At 37.2% G+C, this 9,291-nt stretch overlaps 1 protein-coding gene across 2 annotated transcripts in view; it reads left to right on the forward strand.

Annotated features, from left to right (window-relative positions):
* The first annotated feature begins 867 nt into the window (after window positions 1–867).
* Window positions 868–9,291, forward strand: part of LOC107655199 (leucine-rich repeat and immunoglobulin-like domain-containing nogo receptor-interacting protein 3) — a 39,428-nt gene continuing 31,004 nt past the window's right edge. The window contains exons 1-3 of one of the 2 annotated variants that reach the window (XM_016442618.1): window positions 868–914; window positions 3,115–3,236; window positions 9,273–9,291. The exon at window positions 9,273–9,291 is cut by the window's right edge and continues 205 nt beyond it. The gene's annotated coding sequence lies outside the window, so the exon portion shown is untranslated. Of the gene's footprint in view, window positions 915–3,114; window positions 3,237–9,211 lie in introns of those variants that run through there. The other variant, XM_016442619.1, reaches the window with a different exon arrangement.

The raw sequence follows: 9,291 nt of genomic DNA on the forward strand, positions 1-9,291 counted from the left end.
AAGAGAATATTGTACCCCGGCTAGCAGTTCTGCATCAATTTTCCCTTGACTTTTCCAATCTGTCATCTCCTCAGCTCATGTGGCCTTATGGGATAGAAAAAGTATTGCTCGCCTACTTGTTTAACATAGCAACAGGGCTTTAAAGGGAATGACTCATAGACAACTTTCCAGAGAAGCTTTGTCTGTGCTAACAGCTAAAGCACAAGATGCTAATTCGCGAACAGTCACTAAAAATATAAAAACTAAAGGAAAATACATATGAAAAATATCTACATAATTTAACTTCACTTATCAATGTGTCAGTTATTTGACAACTAGTCCTGGAAGTGCATACTGTATATTTAGCTGCTTGTTGAACCAGTCTTAGTGCTCATCTCCACAACTTTGTCCAGGTGCACACTTGGTGGATAAATTAAACCTATTTAGGGTTAACATATTCATCCATATGAATAAAATGATGTGTTTGCAGAAAAGCATCAAAGTGAGTCTCCGAATTAACCAGGATTCCTTTCTTTGCAGTGTGGCGGCTTGGTTTATTTATTTTTTTGAGCATGAACAAGTGGATATTAATTCATCTTGACTGTGGAGAGATGGCATGTTGTGTGCTCTGGAACCCCAGGATGTGTAAGCTTTTAATGAAGTGCTGTTAAAAGAAGCCAAGGAATGCTGAGTCCCAGCGTCAAGCTGAATGTCAGCCGTGCTTACAAATCAAATCTGGCTATGTGAGCCAGGTTCTTGTAGATTGCCTATTATGTAAATGTGCATTTATTTCTGCTCAACTTCTCTGCTACTAGTGCCACCACGTGAAAATAATGATTATTTCTATGCAGGTTTCCTTGAACACTCCCTCCATCTGCAATTGGCTACATGCACAGATACGCCATTGGTTGAGCTAATAATGGAGCATCAGGAAGGTCAGTATGTTTCCATTATTACACTTTTTGAGGTAATTTATAGATGACCAACTTATAGTTGTCTCCACATATTAAGCTGGGAAACAAGAAAGTTTTTTTCTGTTCAAAATGTATGTTTTACCTTCGAGGTTTTCATTCAGCCTTGCTATGCTTCTTAAAGGCAGCTGTAGTTCCAGTTTTGGCTCCAAACAGTGTAGCATTGGCATACGAAATACGTGCCTCAAAATACATTTCTGCAACACCGTTATTACGTACCTTACTGCACGTTTCGCCACAGTTTCAAAGTGAAATGTTCAGTGAGTGGCGCTAAAACAGGTTCAATATGTGACCCTGGCACTTTTTTTTACGTTGATATAGGCACGTATTGCTGTGTTTTTATTACATTGCTTCAGGTACGTATTGCGGCGGTTCATAATTCAAATATCTGGGGAGTGTCGCTAAAAGTTAATGATCTATCGTGTTGGAAATATCCCCTACACCAAACCCAACCGTAAACCTACCCGATAGTGTTAACAAATGCAAAACTGATATAACTGAATTTCCTTATATGCAGGTTTGAACTGTTTTGTCGAAGTATAGTTTCACAGGATTCATACCGGAGCTCTTCACCACTCAAGTGCAACTCCATACTGCGTGAGCTACCATTCAAAAGTATCAGTTTTGAAATCTTGCAGCATGTTAAAATTGTTTTGAATATATAACATAATAATCTTCAAGTAATTGTGGGAAAATTAGGCTTTATTAATTGAAACTGTGGACCTGTAAATTGTGTGAAAAGAAATAAAAGTTGTTGGAGTTTTACTGCCTCTAGTGTTTATTTCAACTGGAAACTGCAGCGATTCGTATGTATAGGTACATTTTTTCAGTTTTGCAGAAATGTATTTAGACTAGAAGCACATATTTCGAATGAGCCTATGTTGTTAAGTAGATTTTAACAAAATTTTAAAAAGAATGACTACTACTGTGCAGGTTTCCCCAAATACTCCCTCCATCTGCCATTGGTCACATGATCTCGCTCTCAAACTCATGCCATTGGTTGAGCCAATACTATGGCATTGGGCAAGTCAGTATTCTACAGTTTTTACACTTTTTGAAAGAACTTACCTACAGATGACTGACCTATAGTTGCCTGCACTTATTAAGCTGAGATACAAGAAAGTATTTTGATAAAAGTTGCACTTCAGATTTTAATTTAGTTTTCACTGCTATACATCAGAAGAAAGGCAGCTGTAATTCTAGTTTCGGGTCCAAGACAATGTAGCATTAGCAAAATTGTAATTAAGTAGATTCTAATTCATATTTTATATGATCTTGAAATTCCCAAGTTTCCAACTACAACTCTTCCCTAGAAATGTACAGGACAATGTCCATGGATAATCCTGTTGTAGCCCCTAGCATGTATTTTTAGCTTATAGCATGCAGTTAGAATTACCCAGATACCTAGCTAATGAATATAAATGGCTGTGTTGTCTTAGATTCCTACAGAGGAACAAAAGGTGATGTCATACTTCAGGAGAATCTGGTTGTCTATTTATATTCGTTAACTCTGTGTGGCTGTAGTGTAATGTGCTAGCTGAAAATAGCATTCATTATTTGAAAGTAGCGACTCAAAGCCTGCAGTAGCCTCTGAGGAAGTGTTGGTCCACTGCGCTTGATTCATCCTAAACAGATCATCGCATATTTTGCCACCGTTGCTCTCTGAGAGCTTTCTAGTCTTGTGGTGTTTGGCTGCATCAGCAGTATTAGCGCAGGTGTGCGTGACTGATTCCCAACACTGCCTTTATCTGCAATCTCACCTTATTTCCACTTCACAGCATTAGTTAAAGTGTGTCAGGCTTCTGTATGATGTCTTTCCTCAAATTATCTTACCACATGAGGACACGCTCTTATGTGAGCCCTACATTAAAGCCAATCTCAACCTTTTCTGTGATGTAAGTCCAGAACTGCAATGACTTGTAGCTTATTGGATTTGAAAAAAGGATGACTATGGCTTCATTTTCCCACTCATGAAATTCATGAGCTCAAGTCTCATGGTACTTGACCTCCTTTGGAATGATAAATCAGCATCTATAGTTCCTCCAATCAGAATATTCAAGGGAATATTTAAATATAAATGTGTGTAGTTGCATAACTGGAAGGTTCCCAATCCTTTTGCTCTCTGAAGGGAGGTTGGTGTGCTCTTTTTGTTTATGGTAAACAGGAACACTGCAGCCTTGCATATTGAATATGAAAGACATTTACACGTGGCTTTGTGGACATCATTGACCCTTCCCACAAGGCTAGGGACCGTCTATCAAGAGCTGTCTGTGAAAATTAAATGAGGTAAAACACATACACATCACTTTATATTAATAACCAATGTTTGAAATGACACTTAGAAATGTTTATAATTTATTTCTGTTGATTTGCTTGGTGGGAAAACGTTTAATTTCCTACAGTGCTTTTACTTCATTTATTGAGTAAACATTTGTGTTTAGTATTTATTTTAATGATCAGAAGTGTAATTTGAGTGTAGTTTGTAAGAAAACATTGAATTTCTCAGTATGAATGACTAAACATTTAATAAATTAAGTTTACAAAACCTATAAAAAATTATGAATTTATAATGAATTTAATTTGTATGAAATTGTGGTTTTATAACTACATGCTGAACAGCTCTATTATTAAAATGTCAATTTTGTCCAAATACACAACCTTTATATTATTAAATTCAGAAAATTGTGTGTATATGTGTGTGTATATATAAACACTTTTCTGAATATAATTCTGGAAATAGCACTGGTAGTTCTTTCTCATTGGGATGCCCTCTGGCTTCTGTCTTTCTCAGTTCCTCTTCTCCTCCTCTTTCACTGCCTCCCAGTAGAGACCCATTTGGACCTGGTGGGACTCCAGCTATGCTCTGTATGACTTCAATCACGACTGCCTCTTTGGCATTGGTTTGGTCTGTCTCATGCAAACCTCTCTCTCTCACACACACACACACACACACACGCATACTAAGGGTGCAAATTAGGTCTTGCTCTGGCAATGTCATTCACCGCTAAAAGAAGAACGCCCTAAGTTCAGCATGGTCAACTTGAGGTCTGAGTGACATCGAAAATTTGAGTCACTTCTGCCTTTCTGCCTCATGGTGATTTCACAGCAGCATGTCACTTTGTATTATTGTGTAATGCATCTCTGCCAAACTATGGCACGTTAAAATGTGAAACGCTACACTATTTCCCTTGGTAGTGCCACGGGAACTGGCTAGTTAGCCTCCAACTCCTGGAACCAGGGGTGGGGAGTAACTGACTAAACCCTGATAGCACATGTACATCACGGAGATGTCTATTTGACGTCTGCATTTACATTTGCAAGATGTATTTTTTAGAGTGGTTGCTCATCTGCAATACGTCTATAGGACGTTTTGTCTTTAAGATGTTTATGATACAATGTATGTAAAACTGACATCTTAAAGACGTCCATCAGATGTTTGTACACCGCAAATGCTTTCCAGATGCAGTGATCTTTAACTAACATTTTGCAAACGTATTCTGGGAAAGTAGGCAGTGACCTTACCAAATTAACTACATTACAGTTGTTTACAAAACAGTATAGCTCTTCTTGTAAAAAGCTACTTGTTAGCAAGCTAAGCTAGCAAGCTGAGAGTGCAACATTTGCTAAATATTTACTAATTTAATTGTAATTCTAAATATTAATTATAATTAAGTACATTATTACTTGTTTATTCAATGGTGCACAACTCCTGGCGCTAGTAGCAGGCTAGTCAGCCCTCCAACCTTACTGGAAACAGTGTTGGGGAGTAAAAGTAGTTAAGCTACTAACTTTTCAGTGGTGTGACAGTAGCTCAGCTGTTTTAAACCACATAGCTCCTCCAGTAACAAGTTACCTGCTAACAATATGCAATCAAAATATGTGACCCTGGACCACAAAACCAGTCTTAAGTCGCTGGGGTATTTTTCTAGGGGGGTGGGGGAGGGGGTACAATGCTGTTTCATGCGTTCAGAGTTGTTTACACTGTTAAAGAGTTGGATTCTCATGCTAAGCATGGGCAAAGATTCAAAAAACAATTTGGAAGAATGAGAGAGTATTTCTGTGCCAAAAATCTTAATTCCGGGTTCGTACAAGTTTCTGAGGTTTTTTCGATCGTGGCTCTTCATGACGTAAACGAGGGTGGAACTCCTTATATGGGCATTTCTCCCGGAAGAACGCGCCCGCGCACGTATCGACCAGAGCTAGATCGCGCCCATCAACTCGCTCGCGAAGAATGTCTCCAATCCAAAGAAGTGTGTTTTTGGTTGTGAGGGAAAGATAGCTTTGTTCAGCTTCCTAAAGAACCCAGCGTTATGTAAACAGTGGATGCAGTTTGTTTTTCCAGGGCAGCAGCGGATATAGGTACTCAAGATTAACATGAGATTGGGTGAAACTGTGTGTGTTATGTCACCTTTAAGTAAAGATCATGTTCCATGAAGATATTTTGTAAATTTCCTACTGTAAATATATTAAAACTTAATTTTTGATTACTGATATGCATTGCTAATAACTTCATTTGCACAACCTAAACTCAATATTTAGATTTTTTTGGCACCCTCAGATTCCAGATTTTCAAATAGTTGTATCTCGGCCAAATATTGTCATATCATAACAAATTATTATTATTATTAAAATATTTATTCAGCTTTCAGATGATGTATAAATCTCAATTTAGAAAAATGTACCCTTATTACTGGTTTTGTGGTCCAGGGTCACATATTTAATTGTTATTAAAGTCAACACAATTTCCTGTGGTTAGTAGCAAACCGGCTAGTTAACCTCCAACTAGTGGAATCAGTGTTGGGGAGAAACTGACTCAGTAGGCAGTGACTTTACCATCTTAACTACATATTTAATTAGCAAGACAGTTGTTTACAAAACAGTGTAGCTTCCAGTAACAAGCTTGCTAGCTAGCTAAGCTTACAGTCCAGCATATTTAGTCTTTTTTTTTTTTTATAAATATCTAATTGCAGTTCTAAATATTGATTATGAGTACTCAAAATATTTATTCAATGCTGCGCCATTCCTGGTAATATTAGCAAACAGGCTAGTTAGCCCTCCAACCTTAATGAAACCAGTGTTGGGTACCATTTTCAGTGGTGTGACAGCAGCTCAGATAGCTCTTGTAGTAACAAGCTACTTGCTAAAAATATTTAATTGTTCTTTAATGCTGCACAACTTCCTGTGTCACTAGCAAACTGGCTAGTTAGGCTGCAGCTATAGTGGAACCAGTGTTAGGACATCACTTACCAAAAGTAGGCAGTGACTTTACCAAATTTCACTACTTACATTAAAGGGGTCATATGATGTTGCTAAAAAGAACATTATTCCTTAACATACGGTGATGCAGTATCACGCTGCGTAAACATAAAACCATGTCTGCATTTGTGATCGGAGAAACAACAAGCCTACTCTACACTGCTGAAATCTCGCGTTTGAATCATCAGTGGCAAATTATTTAAATATAAAAAACATACTTACAGGCTGTGAGTCAGAAGCGCCAGACTGTCCTTGCAAAGTTGGAACTGCCCAACTTTATAGAAACAGCCTTTGTGCCACAGACGCATTGTAGGCTACTGGTTCAGGAAACAGTCCGCATCCTCCATTAAATGTGCTGCACACATCTGAATATTTGGGTTGAACTGTTCTGGAACAGTGTTGTAATCCTTTAACAAGTTACATGCTAACAAGCTAACTCCTGTGCAGCATATTACCGATTTTTTTCAGAGATAAATGTCATCTTGTTTTAAAAACTGCATTCATTGTAAGTAGCTTCTTTTTCTTAGTGACTTGTAGGTAACTATTTTAGCATTTGTCGTTTAACTGCTTTAAGTTATGATTAACATGTAGCTTGGCTAGCTACAGTTTCAGAGATCCTTCAGACTGGAACTACAATTATCGCTTTATAATTAATGTTAATTAACACACAGTGCCCCCTAGTGACTCAGATTACCCAACACAATGTCAGGTCACCATATGCAACAAGCCATCTAGCATTGAGCATGATAAGCTCAAAGATGTTACTCTTCTTGATGCTTCTCAATGTTCTGTGGCCACTTTATCACCTTGAAAGCATTTTAACAGGGTTTAGCACTCTGAGGGAAAACACACGTGTCAAGGTGACCTCCTCCAAGTGCCATGGGAAGACCCTTGCCTACGCCACATCGAGTGTCCCTATCATGAGTTTATTTTGCTGCGAGCTGTTCTCACTGTTCTCAGTAATGCAGATGGTCTCACCGGACGGTGTTCAAACACGTCCAGGTGCCCTCTTGCCGCCCTCCACCAAGGTTTGTTGCTTCAAATAAAGCGTGACGCACTCAGGCACTTTCACATCTCGGAAAGGTCAGTCAGTCTTTTTTTCCTTGAAAACGAAGACAAAGCATGTTTTTCTTCTGCTGCCCCAGAATTCCCTTGTCTCCTCACTGTTCTCTAACCATTTTTCACAGCTGCCACTCAAACCAAGCCATCTTAGAGCTTTTAATGCTCAGGCTGAGGTGTGTGAGGGTGAGGAGGTTTTCAAAAAACACCCACATCTAAGGCTGGCTGAGGCCATTAGGAGCAGAGACAGCTTTGCAATGTGTGCATTGTTATCTGGTTATTTTTAAAGAAGGTGCCACATTCTTTAGACGCAACACTTCAAGGTGTCTCAATACAGTATTCTGGACAGACACTGATTATGATTAAGTTATCTAGTTTCTTTGTGACTTTATGTCTTTAAAGGACACCTTCAGCAAAACTGAGAGGGTCTGTAATTTTTTTTTTTAATGTCTTTGAAAGAAGTCTTATGTTCACCAGGGCAGATTTATTTGCTCAGAAATACATTCAAAACAGTAATATTGCAAAATATGATTACAATTCAAATTTATTTAAATGTATAATTCATGTGAATTTTCAGCATCGTTACTCCCGTCTTAAGAGTCACATGATCCTTCATTTGCATAATATATATTTGAGCAACAAATCAGCATATTAAAATTATTCTGATATGCTGATTTGTTGCTCAAATATATTATGCAAATATATATATTTCATTTTTACATTTAAACATTTTAAAATATTAGCCAAATATATTTGAAAAATCCCATACTCATGCCAAATTTTGCTACAAGTTTGATTGCAACATATAATCATTGCTGTTAGTAGTGTTCATCGTCTGTTTGATTACATTATTAATTCTGTCATTAACTGAATTTTACCGTACATTTCTGCCATATGTACATCAATTTGACATAGTCACCACTGACAAGCTACTACTAAATATATTGTAGAAACGTAATTTTCTGTAAAGCTGCTTTGCAACGATTTGTATCGTGAAAAGCGCTATACAAATAAACTTGAATTGAATTGAACTTTGCCGTTATTGCGAGCAGCTGCAGTGGTGTGGTGCTTTGAGTTTTGGCTTAACGTGGCAGACGAATGTAGCTGAAATGGCCAATGTGCAGCAGTGGCTGGTTATTTTAGGGATGCAGTTTCCTGCTTCTCCTCTTACTGTTGCTATCTGTTTTTCCTCCTGTTGTAATAAATGCTACTACTGTCACTCCTATCCACCATGACTTTCTTCTGTGAAACAAAAAAGATATTTTGAAATAGTGTCTGTGTTTTTGTCCATCCAATAAAAGTCAGTGGGTCTAAATGTTTTTTGGTCACCACAGACTTTCATTGTACAGACAAAAACAGTTCTACAAAATATTATTAGCAGTATTGATATTAGTAGCTAGCTTCTGTGAAAGCCAGTTTCCACTTCACAAAACGTATGCATTGGTAAATCGAAATTGACGAAATGTCAAAATTATGAGATACTAAGTCATAATTATGAGATTAAAAAGTCAAAACGGACATACTGCATCATAATCATGAGATAAAAACATCTAAATTGACATACTAAGTCAAAATTATGAGAAGTCAAATCTGAGATACTGTATCATAATCATGAGATTAAAAAGTCTAAATTATGACATAGTAGTAATTATGAGGTAAGTCGAAACTGAGATACTAAGTCATAATCATGGGATAAAAAATAAAAATGACATACTAAGTCAAAAGAAAATTCAAAACTGAGATACTATGTCATACTCATGAGATAAAAAAATGAAATGATCACGTACCAAGTCAAAATGACAATGAGATTGATTTGCTATAGTTATGACTTTTTGATTTCATCTTTTGTTGTCAATTGTTTTTTTTCCCCTAAATTATAATGTAATATCTCACTACTTTTTGTCATTTTAATTTACCAAAGCATGTTTTTTCCCTTTTTTATGATGCTAAATGGGCTTCCATAAGCTACCCCCTCAACACTGATAAAATATTATCTCTCTCTTTCAGTCAGCATCCACTAACTTCC

This window comes from Sinocyclocheilus anshuiensis, unplaced genomic scaffold (genome assembly GCF_001515605.1).
Source record: "Sinocyclocheilus anshuiensis isolate Anshui unplaced genomic scaffold, SAMN03320099.WGS_v1.1 scaffold735, whole genome shotgun sequence".
NCBI lineage: Eukaryota > Metazoa > Chordata > Actinopteri > Cypriniformes > Cyprinidae > Sinocyclocheilus > Sinocyclocheilus anshuiensis.